Source organism: Pinus tabuliformis, chromosome 3_1 (genome assembly GCF_031772625.1).
Source record: "Pinus tabuliformis cultivar Carrire ecotype Pingquan chromosome 3_1, CPIR1, whole genome shotgun sequence".
Taxonomy (NCBI): Eukaryota; Viridiplantae; Streptophyta; class Pinopsida; order Pinales; family Pinaceae; genus Pinus; species Pinus tabuliformis.
This window is the reverse complement of record NC_142301.1, coordinates 300,750,811-300,776,837: the sequence shown is the minus strand read 5'-3', so window position 1 is coordinate 300,776,837 and position 26,027 is coordinate 300,750,811. Positions and strand designations below refer to the sequence as shown.

At 36.9% G+C, this 26,027-nt stretch overlaps 1 pseudogene; it reads left to right on the top strand.

The window, feature by feature from the left end:
* Nucleotides 1-2,024: 2,024 nt before the first annotated feature.
* On the top strand, nucleotides 2,025-7,357 carry LOC149186970 (UDP-glycosyltransferase 75C1 pseudogene; annotated as a pseudogene).
* The last annotated feature ends 18,670 nt before the right edge of the window (nucleotides 7,358-26,027 follow it).

The following is a 26,027-nucleotide window of genomic DNA, read 5'->3' as shown; positions in this document are numbered from 1 at the left end:
GCACGCAATGGGGAGCATTGCTTCCTAAGGGGGGAGGACTGATCTAGGTGGATATTGGTGGCCACCCACCTATTCCACCTAGGCATCCAGTCGGTTTCGGCAGTTTCCTTGATTATAGCAGAATTTACTATTTTTAACAGTTTTTCGGGTCCCCAACTTCCAGAGCTATTTTTACCCCCTAAACAGTGTTTTCTTGAGGTCTGTAGCAGGTCCATAGCGATAGGAAAGGGTTCCATAGTCGTAGCGGGGGGTCTACCACAAATCCTGTAGTACTCTGAGAGATATTTCCAATGAGGTATCGTACACGCCAAAGAAAGATCATATGACCAAGTTATGACCTTGAGAAGTTGGTTACCCAACTGACCCTAACAAGGCCCACAAACTCTTGGCATTCCATCTCTTAGGGTTATGGTTTTGGTTGTTTATGGTTTCCCTTTGTTTCTCAATAACAAAAAGGCCCTTGAGCCTCATTGTAACATAGTACAGAGGCATGTAGCCACCACATCTCTTCTTGGAGATAAGCTACCATCGCCCTAGCTAGTTTATTTCCATTTTTCTTGTAAGCATCTTTTAGTTCTTTGATATTAATGAAATGGAGATTTATTTCTGCTGCTTCTTTGTGTTTATATTTATATTTGTATTTTGTTGCGTTCATGCATAAGTCTGGATCATAGTTCTTATTAATAACCCTACAAGAACCAAAACAATTGAATGTTGTAGACCTAGGGTTTGAAATTCTTACCCTATGGAAGATAGTTCAATAGTGTCTTTGGATAGGTCTAAGATTGTACCAAAGAAATCCCTTGTGAAAACCCAGTGTCATGGGGCTTCAAAGCCACCTCTCAATGCATTGGGGCACCTACGAGACAAACATAACCAATTAGCACGGTTATTGGAAATGGCCTGGAATCTAAGACTCATATATCAATATCAGAATAAGAGTATGCACAACTTGGATAAATCTTATAGGAAAACACATGCAATGTTGTAATAGAAGAATATATGTTGGAATAATTGAATAATAAAATATAATCATGATAACGGATAATTACAAGTAAATATCTTTTTTTTTATATAAATTTTAAAATTAAAATTTAGGATTTTTTATTAAATCTAATTTGTTGTATAATAATTTTATAATAATACATAAAATTATCACAGTTTTATAAATTAAATGGCATGTAAATGTCAATAAGCATAAATAAACTATTATTTTGTGCTTAAAAAATATATATATAATTTATTTTTAAATTATTATTATTAAGTATACTATTAATTAATATAAGAGTTAAATATATATTTTTATGAAATATATAACAAAATTAAATATAAAAATTTTAATCTAAAGATTCACTTTTATTTTACTATAGATATTTTTAGTTTGTAAATAGGTCTTTTTAGAATATGATGGATACTAATACCATATGTTTAGAAACCATAATTCATGTCAATATAAGAGATGTTTATATGACATTTTTTAATTAAATAATTTAATTAAAATGGCCTAACTACTTTTGAAATAAAGCTCAATCTTAAACATGTAATGACTAGTAAAAATATTATGTAGAGATTAAATCTCTACCATCCACTTAATAATTATTTATAACTAAATTAAAATTCTATAAATCTTATTCCAAAATAAATAAACCCATCTACCTAATGTATAATAGGTTATACGATCATTTCTATATCACTCATGTTCAATTTGTCACACAAGGGACGGTATCTTTGGCGGCTGCTCACCCATATCTGTCCTCCATATATATACATTGACATTTTACTTATGAATCCACTCCACTGTGAACTAATGGATCTAAGAGTCAGATGTGTCAAAACCCAAACCAACAAACATATTCGTAATGAAAGGGGACTCTCTTATCTTTTTCGTGGAGACAAAAGCTACAGGTGGTGAAGAGATGTCATTGCCCATGGATCTTTTCGTTAGTTGCAGAAGGTTGGATATTTTTCACATCAATAACATGTGTTAAAACCTCAATCTTGACTCTGCTTTTGTACTTCCTATCTTGGGATCTGCTTACATGCTGCAGTGATGTAGTGTCTGTGGATCTCTAAATGCATGCACCCCCATCAGTTTGATCCACTGATCCCAACTCTACCGTGTTCGTGTTCTATTATGGCATTGCTTAAATGAATGATGAAGCGTCAGCTCAGCTAACGAGTTCTCTATGACGAATTAACTTCACATGTGTGTTTGTGTTGTACGGGAATTCTCAGCTTACCATCTATCTCCACAAGCTTTACTCCCAATTTCCTACCTCTTCTCTATAAATTTGTATGCCTCGCTGTGGTGGTAAGAATACCCATTATACAGAACGGCAACCTGTTGCAAGTGTATACATGGAAATGGCGAAGAGAACATTGAAGGCACACGTGATGGTATTGTCATACCCCGCAACAGGCCACATGAATCCAATGTTACAGTTCTCCAAGAACATCGCCTCTAGAGGATTGCTCGTCACATTTGTTGTTGAAATATAATTTCAACTGCAGCAAACCGTTTTTCCTTACCTTTGCAATGCGATGGGATCACAGATCGCAAGTCACATCCTCAACCTGATTGCCTTTAGTTACAACTTGTGTTTTCTGCAATTGCGATGATGCGATGCAACTTAATCGCAAATCGCATATCGCATTATATGTGTTTTAAGGTGCTGCTTCGATGTCTGTCGATTGTGATTCAATCGCAAATCGCAAATCGCACCAACATAATAATGTTCCATTTTTTCTTCCGCAGTTTGTGATTCTGCGATGCGATCTAATTGAAGTCAATGGTTGAAGTACAGGCCAGCAACAAATGAATTTGACGTGAAGTAAAAGTTTCTTTACCGCCAGTTTTGTCAGTAAAATAGTAAATGTAATTTACTGTGGGTTGGTAAGTTTTGGTAAAGATTTTAATTTTATTTCAGCGGGAGTATGGGCACAAGTAAAAGCTGGTAAAACCATTTAATTTTATTGTTTTTTATTTTACGGCAGCATGGCAAGTGAAAACTGATGTAATTTTTTTTTTGGTTGTCATATATATGTAACGTTTTTTTTTGTTTTGATGATGAGTATTGTAATGCACAACAGTGCGAAGGAAAAAAATAGAACGCAGCAGCGTGAGAAAAATTGATGTGTAATTTCCACACAGCAGTGTGTTGATCTCTTTAGCAGAGACAGAAGTTTTTTTTGTAATGCAGTGTAAATCCTTTTAAAAGGAGAGACAGTGAGTGTTTATTGAAAACTGGAACTGAAGTGTTCCTGGTGAATCCCTCTGAGAGAGAGGAAGAAGTTTGTAAACAACAATTGCCTTTATTAATGAATAGAAATTTGTTGGTGTGTGAGAACTCTGTCAGCTGCAAATAATTTTTTTTAGGTTTCCGTTGCATTAAAGATCCTGTGCTTCAAACAGAGAATCCTTGTTCTCTGTTCTGTAATTTTGTTTTTGGAATTTTACCAGAAAAATTCCCAACAGTGGTATCAGAGCTTGTCCAGGCTCTTTGAAGGTTTCAAAGAAGCTGAAGGAAGGATTCTTACTGCAACAACTTCTCCAGTAGTGTGAAGACTCAGGCAAAAGAATCCAAGGGATACAAGGGATACAAGCAGCAATATGGAAGAGATTATGAGGAAACTTTCGCATCAGTTGCAAGAATGGAGACCGTGAGAGCAGTGTTGTCCATAGCAGCACAAAACAAGTGGAAGGTTTACCAAATGGATGTGAAGTTGGCATTCCTAAATGGAGTGTTAAAGGAAGAGGTTTACATTGAACAACCACTAGGCTATGAGAAGAAAGGCCAAGAACACAAAGTTTGCAAATTGAAGAAAGCTCTTTATGGGTTGAAACAAGCACCAAGAGCGTGGTACAGTAGAATAGATTCCTATCTACTGGAAAATGAATTTGACAAATGTGAGGGAGAACCCACAGTCTACATCAAAGAAAAGGATGGTAAGATTTTGATTGTTTTCTTATATGTTGATGATGTGATTTTTACAGGCGATGATGACTACCTCATTGAAAACTTCAAATCAGTCATGAAAGAGGAATTTGAGATGACTGACATGGGTTTGCTGAGATACTTCTTAGGAATAGAAGTAGATCAAAATGAAAATGGAATTTTTATCTCTCAAGCAAGATATGTAAATGAAGTGTTGGGTAGGTTTAATATGTAAGAGTGCAAGGCAGCAATCACTCCCACAGTAGTGGGATTAAAAATCAGCAAAGAGGACAACAACAAGGATTTTGATCCTAGTTTGTACAAGAGCATAGTTGGCAGCTTTATGTATTTAACTGCAAATAGGCCGGACATAATGTTTGTTGTTAGCTTAATTTCCAGATTTATGGAGAGGCCAAAAGAGACTCATTGGCAAGCAACAAAAAGAATTTTGAGGTATGTTAAAGGTACAAAAAGATTTGGCATTTTGTATATGTTTTTCAGAAAATTCAGATTTGGTTGGCTACACCAATAGCGATTGGGCTGGAAGTGTAGATGATTGGAAAAGTACTTCCGGTTATATCTTTCACATGGGTTCAGGAGCCATTTCATGGGCTTCCAAGAAACAACCAATTGTGGCGTTGTCTACAACAGAAGCAGAGTACGTGGCAGCTACAGCAGCAGCATGTCAAGCGGTTTGGATGAGGAGACTGTTAAGAAGTCTATGCCAAGAGCAGGCAACAACAACGGTGATTTTTTGCGACAATAGTTCTGCTATTGCATTGTCCAAGAATTTTGTGTTTCACAAACGAATGAAACACATTGATACAAGGTTCCATTACATCAGAGAATTGGTGAACAATGGAGAAATCGTTTTACAACATTGCAGCACTCAAGAACAGGTTGCGGACATTTTGACCAAGCCTTTGGGACAGAAAAGTTTTGAGTATTTGAGGAAATGTCTGGGTATGATTGATAACCCAGCAGTTGAAATTAAAGGGGAGTGTTGAAATATAATTTCAACTGCAGCAAACCATTTTTCCTTACCTTTGCGATGCGATGAGATCGCAGATCGCAAGTCGCATCCTCAGCCTGATTGCCTTTAGTTACAACCTGTGTTTTCTGCGATTGCGATGGTGCGATGCGACTTAATCGCAAATCGCATATCGCATTATATGTGTTTTAAGGTTCTGCTTCGATGACTGCCGATTGTGATTCTGCGATGTGATTCGATCGCAAATCGCAAATCGCACCAACATAATAATGTTCCATTTTTTCTTCCGCAGTTTGTGATTCTGTGATGCGATCTAATTGAAGTCAATGGTTGAAGTACAGGCCAACAACAAATGAATTTGACGTGAAGTAAAAGTTTCTTTACCGCCAGTTTTGTCAGTAAAACAGTAAATGTAATTTACTGTGGGTTGGTAAGTTTTGGTAAAGATTTTAATTTTATTTCAGCGGGAGTATGGGCACAAGTAAAAGCTGGTAAAACCATTTAATTCCATTGCTTTTTATTTTACGGCAGCATGGCAAGTGAAAACTGATGTAATTTTTTTTTTGATTGTCATATATATGTAACGTTTTTTTTTTGTTTTGATGATGAGTATTGTAATGCACAGCAGTGCGAAGTAAAAAAATAGAACGCAACAGCGTGAGAAAAATTGATGTGTAATTTCCACACAGCAGTGCGTTGATCTCTTTAGCAGAGACAAAAGTTTTTTTTGTAATGCAGTGTAAATCCTTTTAAAAGGAGAGACAGTGAGTGTTTATTGAAAACTGGAACTGAAGTGTTCCTGGTGAATCCCTCTGAGAGAGAGGAAGAAGTTTGTAAACAGCAGTTGCCTTTATTAATGAATAGAAATTTGTTGGTGTGTGAGAACTCTGTCAGCTGCAAATAATTTTTTTTAAGTTTCCGCTGTGTTAAAGATCCTGTGTTTCAAACAGAGCATCCTTGTTCTCTGTTCTGTAATTTTGTTTTTGGAATTTTACCAGAAAAATTCTCAACATTTGTTACACTCAGCTACAATCATGACAAAGTGATACAAGCCAAGGATTCTCTGCAATGACTTAATCTCCCTATACAATTCGAATGCATTCCAGACGGCATTCCTTAAGACCATACTCTCGACTCAAACATCAACCACGTCGTTTTCAATCATATGCGCAACAACATGGACGGCTCCACATTGGAGAGGCTCATCCAGCGTCTGAATACCAGAGGGAATGCCCCTCCCGTGTGTTGTATCGTTTATAACCCATTTCTTCCATGGGCTCGACAAGTCGCAAAGAAGATGCATATTCCTCATGCTTTGTTTTGGACACAGTCCACCGCACTTTTCTCCATCTATTATCACTTTAATAATTCAGGTCTCACTCGCTGCTCTCCGCTTACTTTTTAATGCAATAATTTGTATTTGTTGTTATATAATTCTCAAACTATTGTACGTATCTGATGTCACATGACAGGAGAAAAGTGGGATTCAAGACAAATGGCAGAGAGCATGAGCGTTTCCATTTCAAGCCTCCCAGAACTGAAATTGGGAGATTTACCTTCGGCATTCACGAATACAGAGGAAGCACTGTAGATTTATCTCCACCAATTAGACGGTCTCAACGATGTGTCGTGGGTACTCGCGAATACCTTTTATGAACTGGAAGCCGAGACGATCGACCTAATGACGTCAAGATTTGGAGTCCCATTTAGCAGCATAGGCCCTTGCATACCCTGCGCTTTTGTCGACGGTTGTAATCCCCATGACGTGCGAGTCGGCGCAGATCCGTGGAAGGCGACGGACAAGGTGCAGGAGTGGCTACACCGGAAGCCCCCCTCCCCCATCGTATACATTTCCTTCGATAGCATCACAGTCATAAACCCGCAACAAATCCATGAGTTGGCCTTGGGAATTGAGAGCAGCCAACAAAATTTCTTGTGGGTCATCCGGCCTCCTCCCGGGCACGACGACATTACGGAATTTTTTCCTGCAGGCTTCACGGAGAAAACCCAAGCCCGTGGGCTCGTGGTGAGCTGGTGTGTTCAGCTGGACGTGTTGTCTCATCCATCTATGGCTGCTTTTATGAGCCATTGTGGCTGGAACTCCACCCTGGAGGCCTTGAGTTTGGGAGTTCCAGTGCTAACCTTGGGTGTTTGGACCGATCAGACCACCAATTCGAAATTCCTTGCAGATGTGTGGAAGGCGGGAGTGAGAATGAGAAAGGGAGAGGATGGGACTATGGGAAGGGATGAGATCGAGAGATGTATGAGAATGACTATTGACAAGACGAGTAAAGCGGGAGAAGAAGTGCAGAAGAATGTTGTGAAATGGAAACAATTGGCGAAAAGTGCGATGAATGAAGGTGGTTCTTCTGATACAAATCTGAACAAATTTGTTGAAGACGTCGTTTCCAAAGCTACACGATCCTTCTGAACAAATTTTTTGAAGACGTCGTTTCCAAAGCTACACGATCCTTCCCTCCCCCGTCCTAAGAGGGAGTTAAATTTTGTACTCTCCGTGGAGGATGGCAAGCTGTTTGGACCATTTGGTCTGCCACGCAGAATGGGTTGGGTTGTATCATGGTTGTACAGCATTATTGATTATTAAATAAAATATACATCTGCAAACTTCCATGGTGATGGGATGGACTCCTCTTTTTTTTGTTTTAATAAAAAGATGTTGGTTTTTTCAAAGACTCGGTAAAATAAAGTTCGTTGGAGAATCTTGATGATACATATATTTCAGAAATGACATTTTGACTTCGAAGTGGAAGTATAACTATAAGTTTGTTTTTTTAGTTGGCTGATCTACCCCGAGATCTCATGAAACATAACATCCTCACTATTAATTAAGTTTTTTTAGTTGGCTGATCTACCCCGAAATCTCATGAAACATAACATCATGGCCATTGTCAATCAAGCTGTCAGTTCGGCAGTTTAATTTCCTGCAATAACAAAAAAATTAAAATGAAATGAAAGGACATTTTGACTTTAGAAGTTTAACCAAAAATATTGGGATTGTTTTAAATTAATTTATTAAAAGTTTTATTTGGTTTGCTTCTTACTCATTGGTCTCTAGAATTTAATCCCATGACGGAAATCTCATATACACTTGTGTCAATCAGATTTCCTTTTATCCCTCTTCTTTGTTTTGGTGAAGGCATTGTTAAGGCAATTGAAGATAAACTAGCAATCACTTAATGCAATGAGTGCGAAGTGGACTATTAAAAAATCACTAGAAATTAGTGAGTTACCACTACCTCTCATGGAAATGGTCATATATGAATGACTTAGTTAATCTAGCTAAATCCCAAAAAATGATATCTAATATAATGCACTATGAAAACCCCTCAATACTTAGATAAAAAGGAGTGAAGGGATCTCTTCTTGAATGGTTCATGAGGAATAGTGGACTATTAAAAAATCATGGAAATGGTCATAGATGAATGCCTTACTTAATGTCTAGATGAATCCTAAAAATTGATATCTAATATAATGCACTGTGAAGCCCCTCAATACTTAAATACAAAAGAGTGAAGGGAGCTCTACTTAAATGGTTCATGAGGCACAATACTTGCTAAGGTTTTGTAAATGGGGTAGCAAGCTAAGTGGGCTTGATTGTGGGGAAAAATCCATAGTTAAGCGCACTTGATCTCAAGGCGATCTGGGATGGGTGAGATCCCGGGAAGTTCGAGTACAAGCCTCGAAAGTGATGATTGATGCTATGTGATTCATTTCACTAGTTTCAATCCCACTTCTTCACCCCTATGAGCATCACCTGATGCAATGAGTGATAAGTGGACTATTAAAAAATCATGACAAATTAGTGAGTTACGACTGCCTCTAATGGAAATGGTCATAGATGAATGACTTACTTAACGTAATTGAATCCAAAAAAATGATATCTAATATAATGCACTGCGAAAAACCCTGAATACCTAAATAAAACCGAGTTAAGGGATCTATACTTGAATGGTTCGTGAGGCACAATACTTGCTAAGGTTTTACAAATAGGATAGCAAGCTAAGTGGGCTTTATTGTGGGGAAAAATCCACAGTTAAGTGCGCTTGAACCAAAGGCGATTTAGGATGGGTGAGCTCCCAGGAAGTCTTGGTTACCAGGTGCAAGCCCTGGAAGTGATGATTGAAACTATGTGATTCATTTAACTAATTTCAATCCCACTTCTTCACCCCTGTGAGCATCACTTAATGCAATGAGTGCTAAGTGGACTATTAAAAAATCACTAGAAATTAGTGAGTTACCACTACCTCTCATGGAAATGGTCATATATGAATGACTTACTTAATGTAGCTAAATCCCAAAAAATGATATCTAATATAATGCACTATGAAAACCCCTCAATACTTAGATAGAAAAGAGTGAAGGGATCTCTTCTTGAATGGTTCATGAGGAATAGTGCACTATTAAAAAATCATGAGAAATTAGTTAGTTACAACTACCTCTCATGGAAATGGTCATAGATGAATGACTTACTTAACGTAGCTGAATCGAAAAAACTGATATCTAATATAATGCACAGTGAAAACTCCTCAATACTTAAATACAAAAGAGTGAAGGGAGCTCTACTTAAATGGTTCATGAGGCACAATACTTGCTAAGGTTTTGTAAATGGGGTAGCAAGCTAAGTGGGCTTGATTGTGGGGAAAAATTTACAGTTAATCACGCTTGAGCTAGAGGCGATCTGGGATGGGTGAACTCATGCTTACCGGGTGCAAGCCCCGGAAGTGAATTGATGCTAAGCTATGTGATTCATTTCACTAGTTTCAATCACACTTCTTCTCCCTTGTGAGCATCACTTGATGCAATGAGTGCTAAGTGAACTATTCGAAAATCATGAGAAATTAGTTAGTTACGACTACCTCTCATGGCAATGGTCATATATGAATGCCTTACTTAACGCAATTGAATCCAAAAAAATGATATCTAATATAATGAACTATGAAAACCCCTCAATACTTAAATACAAAAGAGTGAAGGGAGCTTTACTTGAATGGTTCATGAGGCACAATACTTGCTAAGGTTTTGCAAATGTGATAGCAAGCTAAGTGGGCTTGATTGTGGGGAAAAATCCATAGTTAAGCATGCTTGAGCCATAGGTGATCTGGGATGGGTGAGCTCCCTGGAAGTCCTGGTTACTGGGTGTAAGCCCCAGAACTGATGATTGATTTTATGTGATTCATTTCACTAGTTTCAATCCCACTTCTTCACCCCTATGAGCATCACCTGATGTAATGAGTGCTAAGTGGATTATTCAAAAATCATGAGAAATTAGTCAGTTATGACTACCTCTCATGGAAATGGTCATAGATGAATGACTTACTTAATAATCTAGTTCTATAATACCCTTGGAATTTACTATGCCACTTTTTAATTATTTTCTGGTTGGAAAAAAATTGAAAGACATGTGATGAAACATGTTGATGTAAATATTAGTTTAGAAAAAAACAAGAAATTATTTTTGGTATATTGATCGTCTCATAAACATGTTAAAGTTTAACATGAGAGATTAACCCTTAACAACTGAATTTATTTATGCCTAGAGGGAAAGAAACAAAATGGAAGACAAAGCCTCATTTTTTCATTATTATTACTCTTTTATCTTCTTTAGTGTGTATAAGAAAGAAGAGAGAAAATTGATAAGAGACATACCACTAAAGAAAAAACTTGACATCAATGGAGAGAAATTTTATGTGGTGGATTATATAGTAAGGAACTATGGAAGATAAATGTAGTTACCTTTGAAGAATATTACCAGTGGGAGAGAAAGACAGGTTGAACCCAAAAAATTAGCAAGACACTGCTAAGAGTTCACTAGGTGCATCTTGAAAAAGATTTCTACATAGTTTCCTGACAGCTAAGGTGGAGCTTGAGAGGAAATGAAAAAGAGTCAGTTCAAGATTAGGAGGATCATTGAAACCTTTAACATATTTCTAGAGGGATTTAGATATGTATATGCATGATTGAATAATGAATATTACAATGTGTAGGTTAGAATGTACAGTAAAAAGTAGAATAGGAAGTTACTGTAGAACTTAAAGGTTTCAAAATAATAATATGTTAAGTGATAATGTTACTATTTCTGAAGATGAATGTGTTTGTATCAAGAACAATATTTGTGTTGGGTTAACCTTGTTGTTGCAATCAAAAAATGTGCATTGATGCAAGACCTCATATCTTTCTAGATTATTAAAGTGACATGAAGATATTGTGAGGAATATCATGAATAAAGTAAAGTGAGAATTAGAATAATAGACTACATGATTCTTTAAGAACTATAGTTTAAGGTTATTTGGGTAGACCTATAGGTAACATATATTTGTTTGAGGTCAAGCACTTCAGTCCTGAGCAAGAGAGGTGTAACCACCCCTCCTATATCTACCAAGTTTCACTAGCCTAGCATGGTAAACATGAGAAGAGGAGCTATAATGACATGACTCGACCTCCTAGATGCAATTTAGAAAGTGGGCCCAACAACTAGAAAATGATTGACCTTCCTCAAGAGCTATAAGCCCCCTAAAAGCTAAACAACCACTCCAAGTGTCCTAACATTGAGCTAGACTACTTTTTACTAACTTGGACTCCCAATCGCATGCACAAGCTTGCATCCATGAAACTATAGGCCTCTAGTCGCATACATAATCCTACAATCTAGTGACTGCAATCCAAATCTCCTAGTTTTGTGCCTGCATCCCCGACATCAATGCCATCTTTTTAGGGCTAGACACCAGATCACATCCCAGAACTTGATGAGACATTCAAAAAAAATAAATAACAAAATTACAAAGCCTCTAAGACAAAAATTGATCAAGGAATTGACCTAACCAAGCCTAACCATGACAAACATTTGTCAAACATATGGTACACATGTAATCTACATGTCATGAATGCATATCTGAACACAGGGGTTTGATACTTATCTGAGAATCGTAAAGAAGGTCTAATACCCTCTCACAATAGCTGCAATAGCATCTATTATCTCATGCATTCAATAACCATTCATTTACCAATCAAAACATGATAAGAGCCATAATTAGAATTTGTCATAAAACCATGATTATAATCATAATAACAACAATGATAGAACACAAATCAAAGACTCATAATATTAAGTACATTTACTAAAAATTACAAGAGGAAAGGATATCTTATTAACATATGCAAATCCAACCAAGTCAGGGACTTCCATGTACCGATTGACCATAGGTTGGGCTGAACCAAATCTCTCTTTTAGCCAATCAGCCCCTTGCCATATTCTAAGCATGAATATGGGATCTCATGGAATGAACCTAGGAAAAAAAATCAGGGATTCCATAGGAAAAACCACCTCAACCCAAAACCAGTCATTCCACCTTCGGACATCAATAACCATCACAAGATCAGTCTCTATCGAAGTTGTTTAAGGATCCTGAGCATTTGTTCCAACCTAGCTCTCGGATTAGTAACTCAACCCACAGTTGCCACAGGGATCCATATCATTTTTCCAACCATGTCTCGAGGACTTGTAAATCAACCGACCAAGGGCTCTAGAGTGTTTGTCCAACCAACACTTCTAGGACTAGTAACTCAACCCAATTTGTTCCAGGGTTTCCAGAGCATTTGTCCAACTAAGGCTCCAAGAACTAGTAACTCAACCAACATCCATATGGAACATGAGAACCAATCAAAAAAATAAAGTGGGAAACCCGCAACACCATGGCTATCCAGGAAATGGAAAGGCTAGGAAAAAACACAGTCAATTAAGGCCATCCTCCATGCCAATGACAGATCATAACAAATTAACCACATTCATATACCATGCATGAAAAAACTAGCAAGGAAATCATACATGCAACTTGGTACCTGAAAAGAAATCTAGATGTAGCCACTGATCTCGTTGTCCCCTTGTGCTTTCATTGTTTTCCCTTACCTTGTTTATTCAATACAATGAAAACTAGAGTGTTCCAAGCATGCTCCAACAATGCTCCAAAAATTCTCTAAGTGTGTAAGAGTATGAGATATACAGAGAATAGAATTAGAGTGCCAAAGATTGAACTAACAAAAGCTGTGAACTGATCCATAGAATCCTTGTTATCCTTGAGGCCTCTATTTTCTCATTTTCCTCTATTTTCCTTCAATTTTCCTCACATGAAATCCTATGACCTTTCACCTTACTTTTCTCCTATTTTCCATTATTTTCATAAATAAATGCTAATAAATGTCACTTTACCATTACCAATGCCTTTTCCAATTTCCATAGAAATTTATTAATTACTAGTGATCCCCATCACTATGTTTTTGTGCCCAACATTCAACTTGGAATATGTGGCCCATGACCTTGGTCTTATTTTTCATTTATTGACTTTACTACATGGATTTTTTAACCAATACTATTACAAGAGGGTTAGGACTTAGAATACTATTGTGGTCCCCCATTATAGGGTTCCATTAGGTATCTGGTCTATATGGATGCATACTCATATGTATATTTACATATACCTGGATAAATAATGATACTGAAATAATATTGTAATAATATCGGTGAGAAAAGAAAAAAATTAAATATATTTAATACTTTTAAAAGTGAAATAATGGAGAATATACATCAAAAATGAAGGAAACTATACACTCAAATATCTAATAAAATACTAGGTTTTGGAAAATATTACATTATGTAATCACTGTAAGTATATCTAATAGCAAGAAGTGTCAAAACCAAGAGTTCCATACTGAAATTTATGGAAAGAGAAGTAATCCTTATATGTAGAGCCATCTATGTTTTCAAGATAAAGAGTAAGTCTATATTGAATAGCCCAGTTAAACATAATTGGACATAATACATGAAATAATGAATGATATATATATATATATATATATATATATATATATATCTTAATTTTGTAATTGAAAGTGAGAAAAGGGCTACGACCAAAGGTAATGGCCTAATTTATATATATATATATATATATATATATATATATATATATATATATATATATATATATATATATATATACATATATATATATAGATATATTAATTTTGTAATTGAAAGTGATAAAAGGGCTACGGCCAAAGGTATTGGCCTAATTTATCAAGTCCTTAGTGCAGTATGAATAAATCCTAGTAGGTAAGAGAACCCTCATAGTGAATCTCCAAATCAAAAGCTACAATATACAATGTGTGGAATGGATGACATTACGTAATTAATAATTATATAAACTTTACACATTACCAAATATGTGTAAACTGGGACTCTATTAACCCTATATTGTATAAATTAAATGAACCCATGTAAGCCAAAGGGCCATATTGGCTCAAATAACCTGGCAAAGAATGTAAATAAGATAAAATGAGCACCTTTGAAAGTAGAGCAGTATGCTCCCGAGGAGGAATTAGACAAATAATGTTCCATAAATTGTTTGTTTGAGTTATTGGCATCAAAAGAGCACACCTATGGAAAAGGAAACAACATACAGTCATTACTTGACCAAGACCTTGAAAAAAATGTGTAAAAATAAAAGAAAAAGTATTATATAGTAAGGGTTCCAAATAAAACCAAATTACATGTAGACATTCAAACATAATTAGTATTTTTCCCTACATGGGGAAAATAATAATTAGTTCGATCCAGGTGGATATTTGTTGCCACCCGCCTATTCCACCTAGACCTCCAGTTAGTTTCATTCGTTTCCTTGATTATAACAACAATTACTATTTTTAGTAGTTTTTCAGGTCCTAAACTTTTGGAGTTATTTTGACCCCCTAAACGATGTTTTTTTAAGGTCCACAACTGGCCCATAGCCATAGGCAGGTGCCTACCACAAATCCTATAGTACGTGGACATATATTTCCAACGAGGTATCGTATACAACAAATAGAGATCATATGACTAAGTTATGAGCTCGGGAAGTTAGTTTCCCAACTAGCCCCAACGGGGCCCACAAATTATTGGTGCTCCATCTCCTAGGGTTAGTGTTTTGGTTGTTTAGGGTTTCTCTTTGTTGTTCAATAATAAAAAGGCCCTCAAGCCTCATTATAAGATAGTTTGAAGGCATACAACCACCACATCGATTCTCAGAGATAAGCTACCATTGTCAGAGCTAGTTTATTTGCATTTTTCTTTTAAGCATATTTTAGTTCTTTGATATTAATGAAATGAAGCTTTATTTCTTATGTATCTTTGTATTTATGTTTATATCTGTATTTTTTTGCATTCCTGCATAAGTTTGGATTAGTGGCATCAGAGTGGTTTTCTCTTTCTCTCTTTTTATTTACATGTCCCTAATGAGGTCAAGGTATAAGGATTCAGGGCTCAAACTACTTGAACCTTTGCAAGAATAACCTCGCAAACCCTGACGACCTCCTAGGGAAGAAGAAAAGAAAGACAAGGGAGTAAGAGATCCTTTCAAACTATTTCTCTATGAAGCCCTCAAGTGACAAAGGAACACGATGATGGATAACTTTTCCCAGATCCTTTGAAAGCTCCCACATGATACACATCTTCATCCATCAACCACTCTGGAGGTGCCACTCCTTTTAAGGTACAAGTCAATTTTGACACTCTCATATTTGAAGGCCAGATAGATGAAAATTCCATAAATATATGTTTCATGACTTTTCGAATCAAGAAAGGATTGATTTTTCACTCCTCAAAGCCACCCCCCATGTCAATGACTGGTGGGAAACCTAATGCGAACAAAAGGACGAGAGGGAACCCACATTGTTTTCAGCCGCACCCACTTGGAATTATTTCAAAGATGCCATCAAGGAACAATATTACCCTATTAGGAGCTATGAATATAAATTCATGAAGTGGACCATGGTGTAGCACGGAAGGGACCAAGATGTGTTATATTTCACAAATATTTTTCATATGCTTCGCACGAAGTTTGGTATCAAGGATTTTTAGCATAATTTGGTACTCAAGTGTCGTTCATGTCTATAGAAGTACATCCAAGATGAGATGAAGTTCCTGGACATCTCCTCGCTTTGCGTAGCCTATTGATGCACTGTCAAGATCGAGCATAAATTTAAACAGAAGAAGCGATACTTTGGATCTGTGAATCCAAATCAAGGGAAAGGTGTCCCAAAACTGCAAAAAAATGACAAATCCAAAGTAGGGTGACCTAGGACAACCCAATGAAGCCACAAGCAAAGAACAACACCTCGAAGACAAACAAGGACACAAGGAAATTGTGTGAGTTCCATAAGATCCCCCATCACAACATAAGTGAGTGTTGAGCTACGCAGTCACTAGTAGCCGAGCTGAAGGCTTCCATATCAGATGCATGTTCTAACTCTAAGTCAAAAACTAACAAGGGGAATGACAATGTGAAGCAAATTATTTATATGGATCCTAGTGCCACTGTTGTCACCACCAATATCCAGAAGATTGAGCCCGAAGATCTAGAGGAGGGGGAGCGACTCTTCTACTCACAGATGTGGATGAAGGGTTCTCTGCTACAGTTCATTGTGGACACTGGAAGACAAAATAAGCTCATTTAAGTAGAGGTCATGAAGAAGTTAGGCCTACCATCCACACCACATCTGCATTCATACACCATCAGGTAGCTTCACCAAAGATGAGATCTTTGCATTAGCCAACAATGTCATCTTCTCTACAACATCAAGCCCTTCCAAGACTGGGAAACTTGTCTTCCTTATGATTCGCCCTCAGGGAAAGAATAAGATTGTGGCCACATCCACAACCTCCATATAGGGATCCTCCAGAGGGCAATAACATATGGAAAAAATAGTGGAGGAGTGTAGGGACATATTCACCTCACCCACAGTGGTACCCTTTCACTATCAGGTCAAGCACTCCATCGATTTGACCTCAATCATGTTGCTACCCAATGGATCAATCAATCAATGCTCTGTTATGGAGAACGATGAAATTAAGTGGTAGATTTAAGAGTTGTTGTGGAAAGGGAACATCAGGCCAAGTTCACCACATTGTGAGAGCACGGTCATGTTGATATAGAAGAAAGACGACACATGGAGACTTTGTATTGACTATCAGGCATTGAATAAGGTCACTATTTGGAATAGGTATCCAATCCCAACAATTTATGACCTTTTTGACTTGCTCAAGGGAGCTGAAAGTTTCAACAAGATTGACTTGAAGTTTGATTATCACCAGGTACCAATTGAACCTTTAGATGTGTGGAAGATCACCTTCAAAGCAAAGGAGGGCCTATTTGAATGGTTGGTCCTACCTTTAGAGTTAATAAATTCCAAAAAAACCTTCGTGCAGATGATGGAGGACATATTGTGGTCCTTCACCAACTTGTTCATGGTAGTGTACCTGGATGACATCTTTATCTTCAACTAGACTTTGGAAGAGCGCATACACCATATCCGACAGGTCCTCCAAAGCCTACGACATCACAAATTGTGTTCCAATTTAGAGAAATGCACTTTTGGTATGACCCAAGTCAATATATAGGGTACATTATTGATGAGAGGGGTGTGCATGTGGACCCAGCCAAGATACAAGTTATTCGGAACTGGCAAGCCCTAACCACTCTAACAGAGCTACACAAATTTCTGGGTCTTGCCAATTTCTATCATAGGTTCGTGTTGGGATTATCTCATATCACTTGGCCTTTGAGTCAATTCACCAAGGGAAGAGCGAAAGGAAAGTTCTTTTGGTTTAAATCCCAACAGAAGGTGTTTGTCGGGTTGAAGCATCATCTCTGCTTCACACTACTTCTCACATTACCATACCAATAACAACCATTTCAAATTGAGACAGATGCATTCGACTATGCAATTGGTGCATTTCTTACCTAGCAGGGGCATATCATAGTGAGACACTTTCAGATAAAGTCTTAAAGTATCCCACCTATGACACGAAGATGTATTTTATTTTGTAGGCCCACTAAAAATGGAAGCATTACATTCTACGGAAGGAAACGATCATCCACATAGACCACCTATCCTTGTAGTTCATAACGACACAAGGGAAGCTAGAGAATGACCACCATTAGAAATGGTCCACATATCTACAACAATTCCATTTGAACATCAAGTACAAGAAGGGATACACCAAAAATGTTGCATATTGTCTCATTCAACCACCGGTTATGGAGTTGACCACTATTCTCGACTCTTATGGACATGAGACTTCGGGGTGGCCACATCTTTACAAGAGAGATCCATAATTCAAGAACACATATCGAATTCTCTTGGAATATAAGAAAGTTCCAGATTTTCACCTCTAGGGCACACTCTTATGCCACCTGGGACACCTCTGTATTCCTACAAGTGAGCGTGGCAAGATGATTTGGGAGGTGCACTACAGTCAGGTCGTTGGATATTTTAGAGTAGAGAAAATAGTGTCAATGCTGCAAAAGTATTTTTATTGGCCAAACATTCGGCAGGATGTTGGGAAGTACAACAGATCATGCACTACATATGCCATTTACAAACCGATAATCAAGAAGAAGGACCTATATGATCCTCTGCCTACACCTAGCCAGCCTTAGGAATCCATCTCCATGGATTACATGTCAGGCCTTCCTTTTGTTGTATCTCTGAGATAATAATGGTCAGGTATTATGCCAAAGCATCTAAGATTATTGTTTTTTTTTTTGGGGGGGGGGTTTATTTGGAGGACCAATGGATGAAATAGATATAGAACTGATATGCCTAACCTTTTGGATAATATTAATATATAAGCAGAGGGCTGCAATAAATATTTACACAGTGATACATCTTGTATGATGGTGAGAAGGAAAAGAAAAACAATATGATTATCATAGTTTTCAAATTGAAAAATTAAACAACCACAAGTATGAAAACCTTTAAACTATGTTTAAACATTTAAGAAAATATTCTTAAGCCTACAAAAGATGCTGATGATTTATTAATTTAGAGGGAATTAATTAAAAAAAATGTCCATCAATTCATTCTCTTTATAGATTATCACTTCAGAAGTTTATAGGAATAAATTGGAATCCAATTATTCCTACCTAATTATCTCTGTAAGACATAAGTATACGAAGAAAAACATAATGAGCAACACTGGAAAAACTTACAGGAAACACAAAATGTATAATACAGAATTCAAAATCCTTTGCTTTGCATTAATGATCCAAGAAAATTAAGTACATCAGATGTTTAGAAATGCTTCTTCAAAGGTGCAACCCTTAATAACTGGAGAAGAGAGTTATTTATACAGCAGTGGAACAAGAAAATATCCTGAACTGCGTTTACAAAAATAGATTATTACAAAATCAAAAATAAAAACTACTTGTTGATCTAGCACTATTTTGGTGCTGGATTGTTGATTATTATTGCTGAAAAAGTTGAAATGTTTGAAATTGGCTGACTGCCCCTTCAAAAGCTAAATGTTGTTCGATTATTCCTTAATCAAGTAAAATTTTCAATTCTTCCCAACGTTTCTTATTTGGGATAGAAATATTGGTTACCCTCCTGTAGATTTCATCCATCTCTTTATATTTAGTAAAAGTAGGTTTTACTAAAAATATATGTTTAATTTCATCCAGGATGAAAAAATTATCCTTGAGTGCATATGCTATGAGTGCGGGTGTTGTTGACCCTCTGATATTTGAAACTGAAGCTGCATGGGTGCCCACCTCTGTTAGCTTGTTAACATAATACTCAATTGGCATTAATTTATCATTACTAACCATCATAGAAGGTAAGCCCTTGCTGACCAAGTGTTCTATCCTATTGAAAAACCTCTGAACTATTGAGTTGACATTACTACATTTTTCTTGTAGCTGGAGGGTAAGATTTTTCTTGGTGATAATTTTCTTTACCTCTAATATCATTGAAGTTCTGTCACTTATTCTTAATTCCTCAAGCTCATAGTCATCCTTGGAATTTAGGAATTTGATTATATCAAAGGCAGTCTCTGGCATATCCTGTAGCTGCTTAGTTATGGTTTCTGTTGCTTCCTGATCCCTTTCTAAGAGATCTTTCTGATTAAATACTATCTTGATGCAGGGCCAAATCTTTTTGATTGCTTTTGTGGTTCCTTCCCACATAATTTCTTTAACTAAAACCAATTTGTTTCCTAAGAAGGACTCTTTGAGTTCTCTCTGTAATACATCCACCTGGCCTTTGAGTCTATTTGTTTTAGTTACATGTGAACTGTCTACTAAGGACTTCAAAAGTTGTAATTGTTTCAGTTCATCCTTTAGTTTGTTAATTTCTCCTGTCTGGATAGACAAGTTCTAAACAGCTTCAATAAGCTGTTCAACTCCTTCTGTTGTACCTGTTGTTGATGTAGAAGCCCTTGTGACAGGAATTGCTGAAGGAGAGACTACATCGATTGAAGTTTGAGTCTTCTTGACAACTTCCTCCCTTTCCTTGACCAATTTATCCATCTGCTCTTCCATTTGTTTAATTTGAAACTTCTACTCTCTGATGAGCTTCATCATATCAGACTTTTGAGTCTCTGTCTCTTGAATTTCTTTGGCCTTTGGATCCACTGAGGCTGGCAATTTCAACTATTTCTTTAATGCTGCAACTTTAGTGTTCTTTTTCTTTATGAGCTCCTCTGCAATGTTTATGTTTGAGGGATCATATCCCATTTTTAGCACTAGATTTTCCAAGGATTGAATCTTGGTATCCTTTGCTAATGAGGAAATATTCTGTAACTTTAACTGTGACTGAGAGTTGGCTAATATAACCTACATTTTTTACAAACTCATAACAATGTTTGTCAAGGTTGAAGCAATCATCTACCCAGTTTGTTTGTGCATCTCAATTTGGTCAATTGGATGCACATATTTGACATTGAACTCAAAATAAGTGTGTATTTGATATTTTGCAGCAGTCCTAGGCTGAGGAACTTGAGCCTGCAAGAAAGCCATATGCATCTTTCCCTTCTCGGAATTGAAGACCGAAAGAATCCTGGATTGAGAGCTAGGAGAATGCTTCCAGAACTGGGTGTAAGTATTCAATTTCAATTCTTCATTCTTTCTTTTGATTTCGCTGAAGGCATGGAAAATGTCTTCCTTCTTACTCTCTGGAATGTCTCTATTAATTTGAACTATCTACTATTCATGAGAAGTAGTGGAATGAGATGGAGATTGTGTAAACTATGCATCAACAGTCACAGAGATCCTTAGTCTCTTTTTCCTGTGAAAACCCATAAAGCCCTGGCTTGTTTCCTCTGTTCCAGGTGAGTATTGTTCTTCCCTCCATCTCTTGGCTATCTTTTCCTATGCAAGTGGATTTTGCACATTCGATGTAGAAACTACCTGTTCCTCAACCTCTTCGAGGGTGTTCTCTGTCCATTCCAACCGATTTTTATATTGTTCTATCTTAGGCCTGGATATATGATGATATGGTGCAAATTTATTCTCGACCCTGAGTTTGGAGATGATTCCCAATGGGTCATATGACCAAGTGAAACTGAGAGAAAACTTCATCTCCTTTAACAATTTGTCTGCTTCCTACCCTGCTGCCCTGGTATTTCAAATGAATGGACCAACTTGAGCTTTGAGCTTGAATTGTGAGTTCTTCTTGGCAGCCACAAAGTGTACTTCATCTGCATTTAACTTTTTTCTTATGTACTCCAGTGCAAAGACTCTAACAGGGAGGTACTTTGGCAGTTTGTAGGGTGGAATCTCACAGCCATAAACCCTGATTTCTATGTAGTTTTGGTAACAATACCAATCCCCTATTGTAGCTTGATCTATGAATTGTAATTCTTTGACAATCTCCTCATTGATCCTTGGTACTGGAGTGCTTCTCATAAGGGTGATAGCTAGATGTACAAACAGTTCTATGAACCGCTTATATGTGAATTCTTCTTTCTCCTTCATCCCTATTGAGGTCTAGAATATCATTGATTTTTGTTTTCCTTCTTCGTCAAGCTTCTGCAAAGAAAATGGGAATTTTTCTCCTTGAAAATATACAAAAAGATAAACAACTACTAAAGCATACTTGAAGTATTCTTCAGTATTAAACTTGACAAATTGTTCATGTATGGCTTCAGCTATGAAATGACTGAAATCATAAATAACAGTAGGCTTGGAATCAACAGAAAACATGGATAAGAAACCAAGGATGGCTTCATTGACAAACTGATCAGAGTTATAACCAAGAAAATAGGAAAGGATAGTGGTAATATGCTTGGTTCTATCAGGAAACATGGATGCATCATAAGGAGGATTTCTTTTTCATAGAGGACTACTAATTGCTAAAAACAGTTCCAGGGTCTAGGATCTTTTGGAAAAGTCTAATTTCTGATAAGCTTCCATCAGGTTTTCATGCGAAAAAGCATGGGTTGGTTTAGTGGCAGGGGCTTGTAGCATTTTCTCAATGGAATCAGAATTAATGGGACAAAGGATTTCTCCTGTGGGTGAGATGATCGCTCTCTGGCTAGGATCATAAGACTCACAACATTTTCATACAAATTCTGGTGCTCTATGTATTTGTGGAAAAGTGTAATGAGGTAATTGAGATTCCTAGAGCCCAATTTCATCAATCTAGTCTATTAGCTGATCTTCCCACCAGTAATAGATTTCAAATAAATAGAATCGAGAAGAAGTCTCAATGATTTTACATTGTTTGTCGACCAATGGAACACGATGAAAGTCGAACTTTTGGTGAATTAAAGGATTCAGGACCTCTGCAATTGCTTTTCCCTTGGGAGGCATTTTTTCAAACAAAATTCAAACTGTAAATGAAAAGAATGGTGTGAAAAGAGTTACCACAGTGAAAACAAATAACTGACGAGTGAACCTGGATGATGTGTTTGCGAACAGGATGAATAGTCGCTTTGATATCGAACAGTGGTTGAGCTGTTGAGAAGGTAAGCTTGAAAGATTAATCTGGTTGTAGAGGTTTACTGCGTGACCTTTCTGATGAATAATACATTGTTTATGAACAAAAATGTGGAGCGGGGGTGGCACTGAACATTTGAATTTTCATTAATTACCCAACGGATTAATTAACGAATGTATGAGTTATAAATGCGTGGGAGCGGTAATGAATGGGCAACGGATAGGCTGCAGTTGATTGGACGAGAGATGTGATATGGAACGTGACATGGAGTGCAACGTGGGGCGTGAGGTGGGTGGTGGTAAAAAATGATGTGACATACCGCGTTCGGGGGCAAGATGGAGTGGTAAGTAGTTTTGGGATTTTAAGTCCTGAAACACTAAAAGGTGCAAAAAGATGTTTTGGTGGGCGGTATTAAAAATGTCCATTTCGTCCCCCCGGGTAAACTTTGGACGGTGAATGAGGGCTGAGGAGGACCGCGAGGCATCAGATTGTGGAAGAGTATGTGGGATGAGAGGTGAAATGGGGGGTTTTTAACATGGGAGCCAGAATGATGGCGGGGTCACAATATCGTAGGCGGATGTGACGGTTGTGGGTCTGGTTTTTTAATAAATGGACGATGATATATATGAAATAATGCTAGCTTATGAAAACTTTGGTTATTTGAAGTCCGTCACCAAAATTTTTTTCCCAATGTTTAGAACTTTAGGAAATAATGACCCGATATTCCAAATTTTCACATTTCTACCTACCCTTTTACTCCTAACATTTTCACTTTTCCTTTCAGGGTGCATTTGAGCTAGCGACCCAATTTTTCTTTTTATAAAAAATCTAATCCTATACCTTATTTCTCCATTGGCTCAGATTAAACTGTTGAGCCAATTTTATTTTCTACCTATGTGTTGAAGCCCCGAAAATCGGGTCTACAATAAGGCGGATACCCATCTGGTCCGGACCTTGGTTAGCATCTCCTTTTCCGTTTGGTATAGTGGGTCTGATTGGGGATATGGGACTAGTTTCCCAATATGTGTGTGCGTGTGTGTTGATAATTGATATTTCTTTCCTAATGGTTCCTAAGTAAAATTCTTTTTATTCTAAATCTAATCTAACAACATGCAATTGTATTCTAATAAACAGAAATATCTAATTCTAAACTAACCCAGGATGTAATCTTTCTGTTATGCGATCTAAAATGATTTCAAATGACAGTTGGTAATAAAGATCGTTCAACTGCTATGAGAAAAGAATTCAATAAAGATAGATCATTTCATATAAAAAGTTAGATGAAACAGTTGTGAAAAACATATCACATAGTAAGCTACTCATATATTAAGCATAAATAAATAGCTATCACCGTAAAAAAGTGCCAAATGATAACTCAAGCATTTAAGCATTCATATATAAATAACTGAACATGAATATCACCATAACACATAAGCATAAACAGTTAAGAGATAAAAGTACCATTTATAACTAGTTCTACTCATGAGCTCCAGTAATAATGATCTATTTCTTCTTAATCCAACATCCACTAAGAGTACAGAAGTGCAACATCAGTAGTAGATATTAAACGTAGATATCAATAAATCATATTCCATTCATTCATCAAAACCTCCTCTGAGGGTGCAAAAGTGCATGTTCTGAGGACAAGTTTTTGATAAATTTCTAGACCCTTCTCTAAATGCATGAGAAGGGTTTAAATACTACTAACTAAAAATAATTTATTACAAAAATGTAGGATACAATTTAAATGATCGTCCTCATTTCAGGGAAAAATAAAGCAAAATTAAAACTAAAACTAAATCTAAAACTAAAACTACTAACTAACTATTTATGTATCTGTTCCTTAAAGTTGCAAACGTTCAGCATTTGCTTAAGGAGAGTTGGCTGGCCGAATTTTGATTTAAGTTGTCCTATGAAAACGGAATCGGTAAGAGCTGGCACCATATTCTCGGTAGAATTGATGACACATTTGAGATTCATGCACTGGCTATGTGGTTTTACCAAGTATGCCCAGTAAGAATCCCAATTTAACTTGGTTAACCTTTGGATTGATTCTGCCTTTTCTTGAGCCTTCTGTCTCCAGATTGTTTGTAGATGTTGTACATTTGGTAGATATCCTGGAGTGGTCTCTAAAATCAGATTTGTTCTGTGTAAATTTTCATTGATGCAGTCAATGATATTATTTGCTGCTGTGGCTGCTTCTTCTACCGCTTGTTCTGCTTTCCTGATCTGTGCATCCCACTTATTAAAAAGAATTTCTTTGTGGGTGCCATTGATTATTGGTGTGCCTACCTTTTTCCCTTCCTCTGTTTCCTGCCAAGCCAAATATTAAGTAACTCTTCTATCAATTAAATCATAATCATGTCACAAGTCCACGACTTGATTAATTATATCACTTGTTTCGCAATAAGAGCTCCACTGTGATATTCTTTGGCACAATATTTCTTGTTGCTGTAGTAGTTGCTCATTTAACGAAATGGATTCTGTAACGAATTCTGTAAGCTTAGGATCATCCTTGTGCATCTCTTTCATAACTTGCAACTATTTTTCTCTTTCGGCCAAATTGTTCTGGTATCCTATCTGCATCTGTGGAAAGTCCTACTGTAGTTTTTCAAGTTGTTTCTATGCTTCGCTGTTCACACTGGCTTGTTGTAGCTGTTGCTACAAAACTTGTATTTGATCTTCTTTTTCTTTCAGTATTTGTTGTACCTCAGATGCTTTATCTATGGTCGCAGAAGCATATGCTCCTACGATCTGAGATAATTTAGTAAGATTTTTAGTAGGATCAATGGTAGGGTCTTACTAAAGGATGTCTGATTGTTCTGCATCATGAGAAATCACGTTTTCCAATTTCCTTTTCTTTCTTTGTCTTCTCACTACAGCCTTATGCTGCGAAATTTAAAATACATCAAGAGGGGGAATTTCCTCTATTTTGAGCATAAGTTCAGAGGATGGGGTAATGGGGATATGTTCCATTTCTGCGACATTGCTGAATGTTCTTGTGACTATATCATTCACCATCTGTACATTACTCTCAGGTGTTTTTGTACTCTATCCCTCAATATTGATCAAGTTATTGAATGTCTCCCATTCTTTATCCAACTCAGTTCTGACTGATGGTGGCTAGACGATGAGAGGGGGAGGATTTACCTGTGGAGAGGTCAAAATCTGTTGTTCTGGGAGCTCCTTAGACTGGCAAGTATCCCTTACTAACCCTTCACTTTTATTATGGTCACTCTCGGACCTCTTGGAGTGTTCTGACATTTCTCTCTTAGACCTAGATTTATACCTACCCGTTCCTGAACTTCCAATGAGACTGACACTAGGAGTTGGTT